Raw genomic sequence first — 16,644 nt, 5'->3', positions numbered from 1 at the left:
TGGAGGTAGGAAAGAAATGAGGCAAGGGTCAGACAACTAAAGAAAAGTGGCAAAAGCAGACCTTCCCGTTCACAGCCCTGGTGATGTCCCCCAGCTGCCACCCCAGCGTGGTGATGCTGGTAGCGGGAGAAGCCTGAGAACAGGGAGACGAGCAGAGACTGCAGTCAGCAAATGTCCAGGGACGGAGTTCCAGCCACTGTACCAGCACTCCAGCTATGACCTGACAGCGTCTTGTTGTGCCTTCTAGACCTCGGTTCCCCCATCCTGAAAGAAGTACGGGCTGGCTTCATCGGTGTGCATTTGCTTTAAGGCTCTGCTGTCACCAGCTTGAAATTCTGGAAATTCACCACATTGTCATTTTGCCCTGGGCCCCACAAATGATGTCACCAGTCCTGAAAGTGAAGGTGGGGTATTAGTGGTTCTGGTTAAATTAATGGATTCATTTACCTTATTTTGCTTTAAGTTGTCTGTAAAAGTATCCTACGAAATCAGTGATGAGAGGATAAAAACTAGAAAAAGCACACACTTGACCGTGAATATGCCGTATTGGCAAATGATGTGCTCTTCATCAATCGGCTGCTCCAATTAACTGATAAGGTTAGCTTAACTCGTCCATGTAGACTAATTGTCATAAGATACTGAGTTACATACTAAACACTAAAATCTGTCCTGAAAGTAGTTGAATCCTCTGGCTCTCTCATTGCCAGGGGATGTTCATTCTAAACCATAATTCTCGTGGAGAAATAGGACATAGAAAATGTGTGGTTGTTTTGGTTTCTGGTTATCTTAACTATGTCAATATCATAGTAACATTCATAATAAAAAAACATTTGCTAAAAACTGACTGTGAGTGGGGATCCTTGCCAGACTCTGGATTTCAGATTTAGGATTAGGATCCAAGTCAGGATTACAGTTAGGGGTTAGGATTAAGGTTAAGGGTTGGGATTAGGATTAAGGCACAGTACCTGCCCTGGAGACAGTGGAATCTGGACAGACCAGACTATTCATGTATATAAACAGTACACACACACATAACCCACACCCACACACAAGACCAAAAGAAGGAAGTCTTGGTTAAGGGCCAATGAGCCTCCGAGTCACAGACTGTTGTAAGATTCAGGGGAGGGGGACTCGCAGGAAGCAGGAAGCCAGTGCAAGCCATTATGGTCCCCTGGGTGGCAAGGGGGTGGACCCCATGGTATCACTTGCTGTGGGGTTCTGTAAGTTTGGGAGTCACCATCGAATCAATGAACGCGTGGTGAACACCCATTTCTAGGAGGCAATGGCTAGTTTTACGGAGATATAGAGGTGACCAGGTTAAGGTTCTGACCTCCACATCATTCCAACCCAAGCAAGTGATGAACGCAGAGGTATGACTGAAGCCTCCCCAGTGAGCCACCAACACCACCCCCTATCAGCTGAGTGACAAGAGGACGCAGAGAAGATGAGTCAATAGAATTCTCTTTGCATTATTGATTGAGACATTGAGTTGAAAAATGAGAAAAATATCAATCAGGGAAATGAAAAGAAGCAGACTTCCATAAGTGGATGCGCTCCTGGAGAACGTGGCGAAGGGGAGAGGCTCTAGTTTTATGCACGAGCTGACGGACAGACCCAAGATTTTCCAAATCCTATTTGCTCAGGGTGACAGTCACGAAAAACCACGTCGGGCTACTTTTTTAAAAGTAAATAAATACAGAGTGTAATTTTGCCTTGCTTTAAGCAGCCCTGGGTTTTTCAATCCCAACAGATAAATCACTGACACATTCCTGACTTCAGAAAATGTCTCACCACAAGATGGCCTTAAAAAGTAAACTTCCATAAGTAGTACGATTTAGGCAGTATTTGACTTGCAAAAAGAGAATGTATAGGCGACATTGAAACAGCACATCTGCTACGAAAAATCAGGTAGCCTTGATCCCATGTCATAAATAAAATAAGGAGCAGTCATTCTTCACCAGCATTATTCAATTGAGAAATCTGGAAGAGCAATCTGAACAATCTTCCTGTCAGTGTCTATATTACTAGACCGCAGCTTTCCGGTCTCCTGTATGTTGACAGGAAGCTGATCTCCTGAAGTAGAAAGGATAAGACAATACATACCCGCAGGATCATTTCTTCAGCCCCATTAAATAGGACTCAGGGCCAGCTTGTCTACACAGAACCGCTTCATCTGCAGTGGGAAGTCTGAAGTAACAGATTGGCTTACAGTGCTTTCCAGGCCAAGTTCTAGAAGGGAGTATTTAGATGATGATTGGTGAGCACTTAAAAATTAAGATGTGATCACTCAGAGTCTGCCTGGGTTCACTACCAAAAAAAAAGGGGGGGGGGATAAACGACATCTTTTTTCTTTTAGAGCTACTTACTATACCAGTAAAGTTGAGAAATGCCATAGATGAAACTCGAATTTCAGCAACGTATTCGATTAAGTCATGAAATTGTCATAGACACAGTGGGGGAAAAAATGTGGGTTCAATGAAAATGCAATTACATGGATTTGAATTTTCTTGAGCAACCATACTAAATGGTTGATGAATAGACTCTTGTGACCTGTAGGGAGGACCCGAATGGTGTATCGTATGGCTCTCTCCGCTCAGCATTTTATAAATGTCCAGAATAAAGATTTAGAAAGCCCTGTCACCAAAATCACATGGTATGCAAAACTGGAAAGCTAACATATTAGATAGCAGAATCTGGATTCAAAGATTTTTAGTAAGGCAGAAGAAAAAATCAAAAGCAACAAAATAGAGTTTATTAGGGAGAAATGTAAAATTCTACATCTAGGATTCTATATAAGACAAAAGACAAAATCTGGCTTAATGGAAGGACATGTGATGGAGAACCAGGTGTTTCGATTGGCCACAGGTTTTATACGGGTCCTTAATGAGTCATGGGTATTAAGAATAACTACAGAAAGCTAATAGACTCTTGGCAGATAACATTTATTTTCTCCTTGGTTATCAAGGATTCTTCCTTATACCATTTGAATTTTCCAAATCTTCTACAATGAGGATATGTTATTTTTATGAACAGAAAAAAACTACTCTTAGTATTTGAAAATATTGAAATGGCTGTCTATGGAAGTTGGAGCAGACTACTCTGTACAGTTTTAGAGGTTGAAACTAGGAAAAATGACTTGAAGTTACAGAAGACAACTTTAGGCCAAGTATCCAGCTCACAGCAGAGTGAGTGCCTATCCCTGAAAATGCCCGTGTTAACGTTGGCTAACTACAGAGTAGCCTAGCATAGCACAATGGTTAAAAGCTCTGGCTCTGCCAAACTGCATGGGTTCGAATCTTGACTGTGCCATTTGCCACTCATATGACTTGAGCCAAGCATTCCACTATCTCTCCATCTATACAAGATGCATGATGGTAACTACTTAAATCATACTTTCCCATTATTAAGGTTATTAAGGGCTAAATGCATTCATGCATATAAATGTTCTTAAGGCAGCAACTGACCTATGCCCAATAAACATTAGCTATCACTATCTGTCATGAGTCCTATGGAAAGGATTCCTGCTTTGCTTAACAAATTACACTACGTGATCAGTAAGTGTTCCCTCCAGTTTCATGATATGATTGTTCTAGGTGGAAGAACACCTTTCCCCAGGTAGTACTCCCATTACGCCAGTAAATGAACAGAATCCTAATAATAATTAAATCATTTCAAGAGAGCTGAAGATACCACAAAAGAGGAAGTGCTCAGAGGCTCTACAGAATTTCACAGGTCTCATTACCAATAATAGGAAGTAGGCCCAGCAGCACTGGATGTGTAGACCAAATCCATGAATTGAAGCCCCAATGACGAGACAAAGCATAGAGCATGGGTGAAACAGCCAGAAGAAGAGAGAGCCAAAGAAATTAAAGAAAACAAGTGTCTGTATTCATTCATTCATTCATTCATTCATTCATTCAACAAATGCGTTTGCCAAGCGCCTACTGTGTCTTACTAGGCACTGTGCTGGCTCTCTGCACAGAAAACCAGGCACAGTCCTTACCTTAATGGAGTCTCCAGGCAGCGAGAAATATATTTTAACCAAATACTCACATCAATAAATGAAAAAATTACAGCTGTGATCAGTGTATGAAGGAGGAATACCCAGGGCCAAATGGTAGAAACTTGCCCTGGTCAGAGAGGTCAGGGAAGACAGCCCTGAGGAAGCCATGACTGAGCTGAGATTTGAAGAATGGACGGAAGTTACGGGGTGAAGAAGGGGAAGAGCACTCTGGGCAAAGAGTAACAGCATACCAAGTAAAAGGACCTGAGAGAAGGCCAGAGTGGCTGGAGTGCGAAAAGCATGGCAGAGCATGGTTTGAGATAAAGCTGGGTGGGTGTGTGGCCCTGTGGTCCTGTTAAGGAATACTGTCTCCCCAAATAATGGGAAGCTATTCAAATAAACATTTTTAGGTTGGGGTGGAAGCAGGATGTGAAGTTCAGATAAAGAAATTCCTCTGGAAACATTGTAGGAGGTAGAGATCAAACTGACTGAGGACAGAACAATCAGGAGGCGTCTACGGTAATCCAGGCAGGAGGTGACAGTAGCTTAGATGAGAATAATGGGCATGGAAGTCGGGAGAAGGGTAGGGGCTCAAGAGAGGTTTAGGAGGCAAAATTAAATGTGCAGGGTAAGGCAGAGGGAAGGGTCATGGTGACTCCGAGTTCAGGCCTGCTTCACCCTTCAGTGAGACAGGGGCACTGACAGGACTGGGAGGAAAGGTCAAGCATTTGGTTTTGGATAAATTACATTTTGGACGCCTGGGAGATTTCCAAGCTGAGATGTTAAGTAGGAAGTTGGACATGTGAATCCAGAGCTCAGGGGAGAGGTCTAGGCTAGGGAAACATTCTCGGCAGGAATAAAATAGAGAATAAGAAAAGAAACATGTCTAGGATTGAATCTTGGGTATTTTAATATTTATTGACCTGGGAAGAATAGATAAGGCTGCAAAAGAGATAGTAAATGAGCTGTCTGGGAAGATAGAGGAAACAAGAAGAATCTTGTGTCAGCGAAGCCAAGAAAAGACTGTTTCAAGGGCAGGGGGTGGTCAGCAGTGTAGACTTCTTCTGAGAGGTCAAGGAAGATGAATGACTTCGCACAAGCCAGGACAAACAAGCTGTTTGGCTGGGTAGATGGGGCAGGAGCCAACCTGATAGTGACCTGAGGATTGAATGAGAAGTGAGCAAGCAGAACCAGCAAGTATAGATATTCTCTCTTTAAGTCTCTGGAAAGCGGAAAAGAAAATGCGATAGTCTGAGGAGAATGTGGGATTGGAATAGGGTTGTCTCCGCTCAACCTCCCCCACTCCCAAAGGGAGCTTTAAGTATGCTTTCAAGCTGACGAGAAGTATCCAGTTGATAAGAAGAGACTGAAAATGAAAACATGAAGAGACAGCATGCAGCACAGTAGAGGGACAAGGGACTGGAAAGTACAGACGGCCAGGGGACTTGCCTCTGGGCCAGAGACATGAGACAGGTAGAAGTGCCTGGTTGCAAGGTAGTCACGAATGGTATGACTGTGCCGGTGGAGAGTGAAGCCCTTGGCGTCAAAGCTCCATGTTGCTCCCTGGTTTAGGATTCCAAGCAAGATATTTATGAGAAGTTGGTGAGAGACTACCAAAGAAATCCCATCTCATCTGTCTCAGAGACTGGGTCCTCGCCCAAAATTGAAACAGTAGCAGCCCCTAGGGGTGAGAGTTCTCAGGAATCTCTTCTGAGTTGAAATCCAGACCAATCATTTTCTGAGGAAATACCAGGTATGTGTCCTCACTCAAGTCACAAAATTATTTCCCAGAACCCCAATGTTTTGCAAATAAGGAAACTGAGCTCCATCCCTAGCTATGGCTCCTCTCAACCAGAACAGAAGAATTTGGAGTCTGCCTGGGTTTCTAAAGTGCAGAATACCTGCATGGCATGAAGCCATCATCTGAGACACCGTGTCCCACCCCCAGGTCTCACAGAGTCACCGCAGGAAGGAAACCCACTTAGTCTTGAACATCTGCTGGGTGCCAGGCTCTGTGCCCTTTGCCTCCGCAGACCACTATACCGTTTAATCCCCCTAATACTCCATGACATCTGGATCTCAGCTTCTACCCGAGGTGAGAGAAATCTGCTTTGCTGCTTTGCTGAGAGCTCCAGGCTGGTTCTCTGACCGCCCTGGTGGCCTTTGTGAATGACCCCAGACTAACCGGGCCTGCCAGGCCCTGGATGAGGTAGGTGTTTGGGTTTCTGGAATCGCATTTCCCTGAGCATATCCATACCTCTCCCAGCCAGCCAGCCCTACTGCTGGGAAAGGTTTGTATTTTTATCTTCTCAACTTTCCTTTTTTCCAAGTTGTGTTCCAGACAAATATTTGTGGTCATTGCCCAATAAAACAGAAGTACACAAATGTCATGTGATGAGAGAGAGATAAAAAAAATAAAAGCAGGGAAGATTTTTCTGCCTACTTACCAGGGATCTAATACATTATTCTTTTTTAAGCCAATAACCTCAACTCCAATGCCACTGCCAAAACCCTTCTCATCTCTCAGGTGACAGATCCAGAGTAGACCACTGAGCAAGGCTTCTAGGGGAGGCGAGGTTTCCAAGAAATAGGAGGTCAGTCTCCACCCTTCCCCATTTCTCAACTGTATGTTCAGTATGTCGTTGCCACTAGGGACCTGTAGGATTAAGTTTCCTTGTCACTTGTCCCCCTACCATAATGCAATACCTCCGATGAGAATATCTCATTCTTCAGCTTTGATGTTCTGGCTTTCTATCAATTTTTCTTGGTATCTTTTTCTTCCCAGCTTCATAATGAGGTGATAGCGAAAGCATAAGTAGAATGCAGAAAATGGATCACCCGACTCAGAAAAGCAGTCCCTAAAGAATTTGCTCCTAAAAACTCAGCAGCTCCAAACCCAAAGGACCTGCTCGTTCACAGGGCAAGTAAACCCAACGTGTCCATAACCCCGAGCGCCCCGAGGATTGCCGAGGTCGGTCAGACACTCGGAAGGCTGCTCTCCTACCCAGAGGAATTGCTTCTCCCTTGCCTCTCCACCCTTTGTCCGCCTGCCCTGCCCTCCCCGCACTCCTCCACGGAAAATCAGGGAGGCTTTCTTCCCACAAGTTAGCACAGGCTGGTCCCCAACCGAGTTCAGCGATGAATCAGTCAACAAAAATGTATTGAATATCAGCTACATGAGAGACTAAACGTCCTTTCGTTACCTATATTCTGTGTCGCTCATTAAGAATGAGGAATGTAACACTTTGAAAACACATACTGTAGAAATGCTGAATAATAATAACTAATAAGAACTCATCAGCCTAGCTGGAAAGCAGATTTCACTAAAGTGGATAAAATGACCTGCGGAGTACAATGCATCCACTGAATAGAGTGAGTCAGCACCCACACACTGGTGCTATTTGTAAAAGTGATACCCTTCATTCAGCTTTTAAGTCACACCTGGCATTCAAAGCCTGTCTGTTTCTCCAACACAAGGCCCTTGAAAGCTTTTCCTGTTGAATATACTGTGGCGTTGTCTTATTCACTGGAGTGAGTTCAAGGTATGGGCTCTTTTCCCAAACCAGATGAGGTAGGAAGAAAACTGTTGATGTACATTTACTGTGGGTTCAATTCATTCACTCATTCATTCATCCGGTGAGCAGTGCTGCGTGCCTGCTGGGCCTAAGGCATAATGCCAGGTATTGAGACCCCGGGGTGAATAAGATACAGCCCTGCTCCCGAGACGCTCACAGTTCAGCAGTCACCTACACAAATGATAGCAATCGAGCGTTACGGGTGCCATGACAGAAACCTGTATAGTCATTATGGTAGGGGCCCCCCAAAGCCATTATAATGGTTCTAACCAAGGAAGGTCATAGAAGACTTCACAGAAGAGATAAAGAGGGATGGCTTGGCCAAAAATGCGCGACATTTGAGATTCTCATTCAAGCTCAATGCATTCTGTCATTACATTCTGCTCTATACTTCCTGTCATTAAGTGATTAATCTTTCTAGATACAAAAGAATTTGTTATTTCTGGCGTAATGATAGACACGCTTAGGAGCTGTGGTATTCACTCAGTCAATATGTGCGAGATGTTTTTAATTAAGGTTTGTGGTCTCTATATTCTTCCACAGAACAATCCACAATGACTGCCAGACTTCTAGTCCTCAGCTGGTTCGCCTCCAAACACGAGAAAGCAAGGATCTCAACCCATTCTGGAAATACTTTCTGGCCCAGGAGCTACTAAAGTCACACATCCTAGAGTTGTGACTTCACCATTTAAAACATACGTGGTGAATTTGAATCAGCTCCGTAGTTTAGTTAATAGTTTTGTACCAGTGTCAGTATCCTCATTTTGAAGACTGTACTCATGTTTATACATATAGTTGTTAAAATTGGGGAACTTGGGTGAGGGACTATATGGGAAATCTCTCTGTTAGTTTTGCAACTTTCCAACAAATTTGAAATTAGTTCAGAATAAAAAATAAATAAATACATGTGTGTAAATACATATGCGTGTATGTATATATTTACGTTTTCATGAGATCAGCGCCACTCCAATGTCTTCTACAAACACTTGATTATCAATCAGATAAACTAAATGTGGAAACTGAAAGCAGGTATTTAGAAACTCTTATAGCAATTTAACATTTCCACAATATTTAAACATATGATCATTTTCCTGGAAATTTATTTTTATTGCATTTTTTTAAGTATCAATCTACATTAGTTAGCATTCTCCAGCGAGATAGAACCAAGAGGGATGTGAGTGTGTGTGTGTTGTGTGTGTATGTCTATAGAAAGAGAGAGAGATCTATCTCACAGAAGAGATGTAGTCCAAAGGCAGTCTGCTGGCAAGAATTTCTTCTTGCTCAGGGAAGTTTTGTCTTTGTGCTGGTAAGACCTTCAATTGATTGGGTGAGGCCCACCAATGTTATAGACGTAATCTGCTTTACTCAAAGTCTGCTGATTTTAATGTTAATGTCATCCCAAAAAACACCTTCACAGAAACATCTGGAATAATGTTTGACCAGATATCTGGGCACCGTGGCCCAGCCAAGTTAACATACACAAAAAAATTAACCATCACATAATCCACTGGAAATTGGAAATTAAAAAAAACAAAAAAGGCCTTCACTGAAGATAGCTTGAGAAGCATGGTATAAAATAACTTTAGGGACACCTGGGTGGCTCAGTCAGTTAAGTGTCTGCCTTCAGCTCAGGTCACAATCCCAGGGTTCTGGGATCAAGCCCCATGTCAGGCTCCCTGCTCAGTGGGGAGTCTGCTTCTCCCTCTGCCCCTCCGCCCTGCTTATGCTCTCAATCTCTCTCAAATAAATAAATAAAATCTTTTTAAAAATAACTAATAGTCTACCAAATAGTTGCATTAATAAAAGGTATTAAGACTAAGAATATGCTTCATGTAGGAACAGGGGGAAATACTGGGAGTAGTGCCCCAGCTGAGATGTGGAGGAGAATAGACCCACTTGTTTATTTTCACCAATGAACCTAAACCATTTAAATGCACTTTGCCCCTTGATACCGTTTGTATGCGCTCGTCCAGATGTTCCCCCACTTTCTCAATTCATAGCAACTTAGCGGCTCAGTAATCTTTTCACAGAGCCCCTAGCTCAAAAGAAAGACAACAGAAACAGTATTTAACCAGAAGTTGGGTTCCAACAACTCAAATGTTTGAAAAATAGACACATAAGTTCAAAAAAATATATATATATATATATTTGTTATTGTTGTTCTATTCTTTTTTTTTTTTTTAAGATTTTATTTATTTATTTGACAGGCAGCCAGCGAGAGAGGGAACACAAGCAGGGGGAGTGGGAGAGGAAGAAGCAGCCTCCCAGTGGAGGAGCCTGATGAGGGCCTCGATCCCAGAACGCCGGGATCACGCCCTGAACCGAAGGCAGACGCTTAACGACTGAGCCACCCAGGAGCCCCTGTTGTTGTTCTATTCTTAACCACAGTTACGTACAAAAGGAAGTATATGCCAACTGGACCCTGAAAGTCTTCTTAAAGCTTGGAACCTGTGTCTCTCCACGCTGCCTTTCACTCGATACATGCATTTTATAACAACCGCTGGAAACCCAACTTCCCAGAGACAAGACGTCTTGGAGAGGAAGGGAGCACAGTGCGTTGCTGAAACTGTGAACGGTCTTGACCTCGTCATTCTCGTGGTGTCCCACAGGGGTCAACATCACCATGTTTCCCTCGCCATGTCATGTCTGCCTCAGTGGCCCCTGTGAGTTTGCTGTGGTGTCCCAGGCCCCTGGCACGTAGTTTGGGACTCATGGCTCTATCCTTTTTCCCTTTTTGAATCTGTTCTCTCACTTGCAAAACATAAACATCTACTTCAGGTGCCTCGCAACCACCTCTGTTAAACCTGGGGTTAAGCACATGCTAACATGACCACCATGTTAGGCTCTGGCCTTTGGCTGCTGCCCTCCAGGAGCCCTGCATTCCTCCCTCCGTCTTGTGTCTGTGATGAAGGCTGTAGATGACCGGAGGGACCCCAATGGCTAGGCAGCCCAAATATGTGCCTCAGAGAGCACAGCAAAATCTTTTGCTCTCCTATGTGTTACTATAGAAATAGCTTTTAACTATATTTTTAACAATTCGATCAAGACTGAAAGCAGAACAAAAATAGGTATATATTGGATACCTTTCTCACTAATTGTTGCCATTCTCAATCACGTCTTAATCTAATCATGATTTTTCTATCCAATTCTATTTATTTCACTCACCCCAAATTCCTCTAATTGTAGTGAAAAGTCCCTTGGGTCATAGAAGTGGCTCTGGTGGTAGTGTTTTGGGACTTAAGCATAGCGTGAAAACAAGAGCCCTTTTTTTTTTAATCTGGGTCAATACCATCTCTTCATCATTAGGGTCATTGTCATCATAATATAAACTAGTTATCCTGTTTGGCTGGTGTCAAGAGTTAGAATGATGACCTCCCTCTCTCTCCTATTCCCAGTGTTTTCCTGGCTCATTGCTCATAGGCAGGGGCAAGGGGAGAGGGACACATACATCTCTTATCTTCCGTTGTTGCTGGGCTTCCGTTGTCTCTCCCTCTCTCTCTCTCTCTCTTTATGAAAATCTTCTAGGTTCTTTTATCTACTGTTTACTACCAGCTACATACAGTTGGTACAACCTGCCTCCGGCATGAAGCCACTGTCTTGTAATGGAGACTATATTCCCTCGCTAGGGACAAATCCAAGCTTCTCAGAACATACTTTTTAAAGCCTTCTTTATAATAAGCAGCACACAATTTTGGGTAGTGGCACAGAGGGGTTTCGTGCTCTGGGACAGGTATCTGCTACCAGAACACCAGAGAGTGGTGTCCCCCACTGCGGCTCCCATTTCCCCAGCCTGGTGTTGAAAGTCCCCCTTCTTTCCTGCTGGAGCTTTTTTATAAACCAGTTGTCAACAAATATATTGGATTCTTTATACTTTAATCCGCGTTACATTTGAAAGAGTTGAAAGAGTTGGGCACATTATTCATTCAACTCTAGCTCCTTTCCGATGACCTGGGGGGGGTGGGGGTTAGCAGGATACCTGTTTGGAGCAACGTATCCCAGAAGCCACCTCGCTGTGTTTAGAATCCAACTGGCACACAGCCTTCAGTGGGAAGGCTGATGAATGGTGTTCGGTAAAAATTAAAAACCTTGGAAAAGTACAGGCCCCCGGGCCAGAACAAAGCAGCTGAATGATTGTTCCTTCTGGGAGCAGAGGTGGGAGCATTTTCTTGCCCTGCTCATGGGGATGAAAGTGAAGTCAAAACTTCTTTGGAACTGTGACTCATTATCATCAGAGGGCCTTCCTGCTTTCGCAGAGCTGATTTCTTGAGTGGTAAACGAAGGGTCTCTCACAGTGAGCGCTGATGGAGGAAGAAACAGAGAAGAGGTACAGCCGAACCCCTAAACATGACCCTCATTGTGAAACAGGAGGGAGATTTCTGAAGCAATGAGAGAGGCCAGCCCACCCCCAGCTCTCCCTGGGCCACATTCTCTTCCTTCCTGACTCATCAGATTTCTTTGGGAAAGCCTGCAGAGAAGGGATTAGGAAGCAGGCGAGGCAGCCAGCCTTTTCTGGCAGCCTGGGGCATTTTGATTTCAGATTCTGCAAATCTTCGAGAACAGACTCAGCGTGCTAGTGCTCCAGGCTGGAGGCCAGCAGCACGAAGCACATCAGATGGTCCGGCAAGAGACCCAAGGACTTTCCTGAGGGCAGCCCCTCTCCGGAAGTGAGAAGATGTCAGAACAGGTTTGCCTTCTTGAAAAGTGCAAATGTCACCAGCCGGGAGTGGCAGATGCCAAGAGGCATCTGAAAACAAATCTCCATCTGGTAATGGGTTAGGCTTCCTGGTACACAGATTAGAATAGTTTGAAACAAAGTGACGGAAGCACCGGTTTGGCTTTTCACATATTGTTACGGGCTCTGGGTCATTTCCTGCCTTTGGAATTTATTTCCTCTCCAGGTTCCACAAAACCTGCTGAAAGACAAGAAAGAGTTTAGGATTTTTCTTCGCCTCGCCTCGGGCCCAGCGAAGGGGCAGCTCGGGCCTGTTTCTCTGCAGGGGCCGGTCTTCCCGGGCTCCTGCCTGCTCCCGCTGAGCTGCTCCCGCCCGAGCTGAGCCGGGAGTAGTGAAGCTTCGGGAATAGAATAAATTAGGGAAGGGAGCCACCTCCAGTTGAGTCAGATGAATCCTCTTGTTCCTCGAAAACCAAAGGGATTGGGAAGGGTGAGATGATGCCTTCCGGAGGGGGCCTCCCTACCACCAGGACTCCATGCAGGGACGCAGGCCTTCTTGCAGGGAGGACGCTGAAAGCGCCTCCACCCCGCCCCGCCCCGGCCTCCTGGAGGCAGTCAGAGGGCCAGCTGGGTGCTGCGGACGGTGGTGACATTCGAGGCACAAGGGATGACCTGCTTTGCTTTATTTTACGAAAATTCATTTTCCACGCCTTATGCCAAAAACCATTTAAGACAGCAACAACTGCCTTCCTGGCAGCACTTCTGTGCTCACTGTGGGCCCTTTGAAGCTGATGTGAATCCTCACTGCAAGATCCCTCTGCAGCCTGCAGCCCCCAGGCTGCCCTGAGGGCCCACTGCCGCTGGGCAGTGCAGAGACCCTCGCAGGGGCCAAGGTGAACCCTTTTACTCTGAGGGCGACAAACTTCAAGCAGAGACGGCTGCCACTGCTGTTCCTCCGAGTCTGGAAAGGTCTGTCTCTCTGGAGAGTGACCCATGGTCACAAGTTCTTTCTGCAAAGCCAGCTCATGCAATCCTTGTGGTCAGGAGGAAGCTCCTGAAGTCTGTTCACGTGTCCAGAGCCCGTCTCTCTCTAGACTGAGAGGCAGAGTTCACAGCCTGCGAGACGTGGGTCATTTTGACCACAACCCTCAATCTAGACACAGCTATCCTGGCCGTAAGCACTCCGTCAAGGTCAAGAAAGCGCCAGCTGGCGATCCCTGGATCCCAGTGCCTCCAGTCCCCAGAAACAGAACCCCAAACTCTCTCCCCTCCCCCGCTGCCTTGACAGGAGGCCAGGTGATTACTGTGACTCAGGGGAGAATCAACTGACCTTTCCAAAGCACACCGTGTCATCGGGTGGCCACAGAAACCATCTCCCGTGACCTTCACAGAAACCCTTCCAAAAACATTTAGGAAGTTCCAGGGGAAGGAAGGCAGTAGCTAGGGACAACGTTGGCTCTATAAATAAGCAGGGTCAGAAACACCTGTAGGGTATGATTTTTGAACCAGCAAGACTTCCGCCCAAGGGCCCCACCCTTCCCCCACAAAAGAGCACTTGAGCACATTCGGGCAGTCCATTTCCGTGTAGAAGTGTGACCTGGGGCTGGAAACTTTGTAAGCCTTTGCCTCTCAACGTTAGCGGATCTGAGTGCACAGGTCTGGCAGGGGGCCAGGAGTCTGTGTTTATATCAAGCCCACCTTCTGATGCTGGTACAGGTGGTCTGTGGCCCACACTTTGGAACACTATGCTGAAAAGGATTGTGGGTCATTGTCGTATTAGCACAGATTAACTGGTAATACAGGAAAGCATTGCACGGGGATTGCAGGCCAGGCTTTAGCCCTCTGTGTGGCCGTGGGCAAGACAATTTAACACTCCAAAACCGAAGGCCTCTGGACCAGTGGGTGACCTCTAAAAATTGAGATGGGAACTGGTTTCTTAACAATGGCACACAAGTCTGCGAGGTATAAGGGCTGGTCCAAAAGGTCATGGCAGCCAAGACTACTCCAGCTTGTCCTAAATACTCAGTAAAGTTCTGTGGTACAGAAAGTCCCGGAGGCCAAGGAAGACCCTCCTGGCCCGGGGCTACAGTCCTAGTACCTGAGGTCTTGGTACCAGAACCCAGCAATAGATACTTCTTTCTTTGCTCTCCTCTATTTCCAAATAGGGAAAAATGAAAGAGAGAAGATTTAATTCATTCCATGCTTTGTCTGTGTAGGAGTGCTGGCAACACTGACTCGATCTCCAGCCCTCTCTCTTGTTCGTGCCCACACAATGACCGCCCTCCGGGCTACATGTTGGAGGCCCCGTGGAAACTAATGGATGCCCCCACTGGAATGCGGGAGGGCTCGTTCTTATCTTTCCCAAAGTTGTGCACAGAAGGCCCCACATCAAGTAACTAGTAGAGATGAATGTCCCACTTCAGATAAGTACCCTGTGACCTCACCACCAGGCCCCTCGCTCCATAGAGGCTGGGGATTAAGGTCCAGACCCAGCAGAGAACAGCTGGATGTGTCCTGCCCTGGGTGGTCTGTCCGTCCTCCCACCGCCTCATCTCCCCTGTCGGTAAACTACCCTGACTAAAACTCTCCGTAAATGATATGGAGTGGCTTGCTTTGGTTCTTGGTCTGAAAGTGCCTTGTCAGACTGGAGAATAGATTTCTGACCCTCCTTCACCTTCTAAGAATATCCATTACCTTTTAAATCCTCAAGTAACCCTAGTATTCTTAGCTCCATTTTGAAGATGAGAGAATTACAGATTAAAGAGGTTGACTAACTTTCCTAAATTCCCAAGATCTCGTGGCTATTGAGTGCTTGGGATGAAATTTGAACTCATGTCTGTCCAGGTACAAGTTCCATGTTCTTTCCACAAAGCCACCCATAGCTGAAAGACATGCTGTGGCCAGTCTGAAGGCATGGATGTTTTGAGACCCTCAAAATGCCCTCACTCTTTCTGACCTTTATCCATCCCTGTTATCTACTCTGTTTAAGAATCTCACTTTATCTTTTTTTTTAATTTTATCTATTTATTTGATAGAGGGGGGAGGGGCAGAGGGAGAGGGAGAAACAGGCTCCCTGCTGAGCAAGGGGCTCGGACGCAGAGCTCGATCCTAGGACCCTGGGATCACGACCTGAGCCAAAGGCAGCCACTTTAACCAACTAAACCAACCAGCGCTCCAAGAATCTCACTTTATCTTTAATCTTTATTCCATCCCTGACCTCCAATAGTCCCGCAGCCTTGCTCTGTGTTACCCCCACAATGTCTTTACCCCCCCTGCCCGGGGTAAAATGTCACATCTTTCCTGGACCCTGGAGGATTTTTGGATCCACAATTACTCCAGTTGCTGATTTGAAGACCAGTGGGTCCTAGAGAATGCATGATATCGCCAGGGGTTTCCATGGACTGAGGGCCCTCCCATGCTTAAGAGGCATTTGTGGACTTACTGACGCGACAGCTCTCCCTCCACCCCATCCCCCTCACCCCATCTCTTCTCGACTCAGGGCAGAGACCAGGAAACCTGGGTCAGCCAGCGCCCTGCTATGAAAGAAATGGTGCCCCCTGAAACATCAACATCCTAATAATAGATTATTCCGGGATGCTGGGCACCCCCTAGTGGGAGGAATGGAGAGAGAAGCCAGACTGTTCTGATGCTGTTCTCAGTCACCCATCCACCCCCAGCTTCCTGCCCCTCAGCCACCTTCGCCTTCCAGCCCTTCTCACTGTTCTAGAATGATTCATTCTTCCCACGATGATTGGGCCTTTTGCCCCATAAAGCCCTCCCTGTCTTTACAGACATAATGAACTAAAATTAAGCAGAAGGCAACTCGGGCAGAACAGCAGGGAAACCTTCCTATTGGGAGAGCTCTTGAAACCCTGAAATCCCTTATAAGGCAAACTGATTAAGACCCAACTGCACTGGGCAGAACAATAGAGAATATCTTGGAAAGATATTTTTGGAAGTGAGGAGGATAGGGAAAGGCTACTTTCCTGGTTTCAAGATATATGCTAATGCCCACATCTGACACCCTCAGATTTCAGACTTACATTAAATCCCTGTGCTGTCTTACCCCTTCTAGGGTCAAGAGAACACCCAGCATTTACCTATTTTGGAATAAACAGATGAAGCCCTGTCCCAGCAGATGGGTGGCCTATGTGGGGACTGGGCACACATACCACTGTGGGACATTCCAAACATTTGTCACTATCACTTAACTCTTTAAAGACCAGGGCCATAGCGCCCCATGACAGGGGATGAGCCCTATTACACTGTAATCAACAAGCCATTTTCTGAATACCTACAATACTCAAGCTCAGGCAGGCTGATCAGCCTTATGCATTTTTAAGATCTGCCTATATCTACTTTTGTTCTTTATCCAAGAAGGGGCCTTAATAAAA

General features: G+C 45.7%; 1 pseudogene; it reads right to left on the bottom strand.

Moving 5' to 3' along the window:
• LOC103671735 overlaps positions 1-13,245 on the bottom strand; it is a 41,940-nt pseudogene extending 28,695 nt beyond the window's left edge.
• Positions 13,246-16,644: the final 3,399 nt, after the last annotated feature.

The sequence above is a fragment of the Ursus maritimus genome, unplaced genomic scaffold (assembly GCF_017311325.1).
Source record: "Ursus maritimus isolate PB19 unplaced genomic scaffold, ASM1731132v1 scaffold_6, whole genome shotgun sequence".
In the NCBI taxonomy this organism is placed as follows: Eukaryota; Metazoa; Chordata; class Mammalia; order Carnivora; family Ursidae; genus Ursus; species Ursus maritimus.
This window is presented reverse-complemented; position numbering and strand designations above follow the sequence as displayed.